This window comes from Pteropus alecto, unplaced genomic scaffold (assembly GCF_000325575.1).
Source record: "Pteropus alecto unplaced genomic scaffold, ASM32557v1 scaffold8, whole genome shotgun sequence".
NCBI classification, from domain to species: domain Eukaryota; kingdom Metazoa; phylum Chordata; class Mammalia; order Chiroptera; family Pteropodidae; genus Pteropus; species Pteropus alecto.
The window spans coordinates 24619987-24620691 of NW_006494609.1; positions in this window are offsets into that span (position 1 = coordinate 24619987).

Below are 705 nucleotides of genomic sequence, written 5' to 3' on the forward strand. Positions count from 1 at the left end.
GCGGGGGCGCGGCCTCAGCACTCGGTTTTGCCCGGGGCGCTACAGGGGCTCCCCGGGGGTACAGGTTAGAAATGCAGCCGTTGGAGTGGAAAGCAGAGGAGGGCTCTTTTCATTTCTTAGTGGAGAAGGTGTTAAATAGAATACAAAAATCCGTTAATTTAAGCAATATTTCTTGAGTGCAGGCGAGGGCAGCCGTGTTAACCCGGTAAAGCGCTGCATGCACCAGTGTCCCCTGTGGAGGGCTGAGGACAGAAACGTACATATGCCCATTTGTATGCCCATGTGTACGGTGGGAAGCGCTGTCGCAAGGCCGGGTGCGGGCCCCTTCCTGTAGGCCTGGGGGTGGGGGGAAGGCGGAGGAGAGAATTCCAGGCCTCGGACCAGCCCCGAGGCGAGGCGGGAGAGGCCTGGGTACTGTGACCCGGAAGAAAGTTTAGGCGAAGGTAGGGACAGGGTCTCTCCTAGCAGTGACACAGAGACCGCTGCAGGGTTGCTCAGGAGAGGGTGGGTCCTGAACTGGCCTTGAGAAGAATCGCTGTTAGCGGGGAGGGGCGGTCGCGTCAGTAGAAGGTCCAATTAGGTCACTGCGGCCGCAGGGTGAACGACAACGCCTGTGGAAAATGTGACGACATACAAATTTAAAAGGTATGCGTGTCAAACAAAGGGGAAAGACTAGGGGAAACTTTTGTTCTCGACCACATGCCA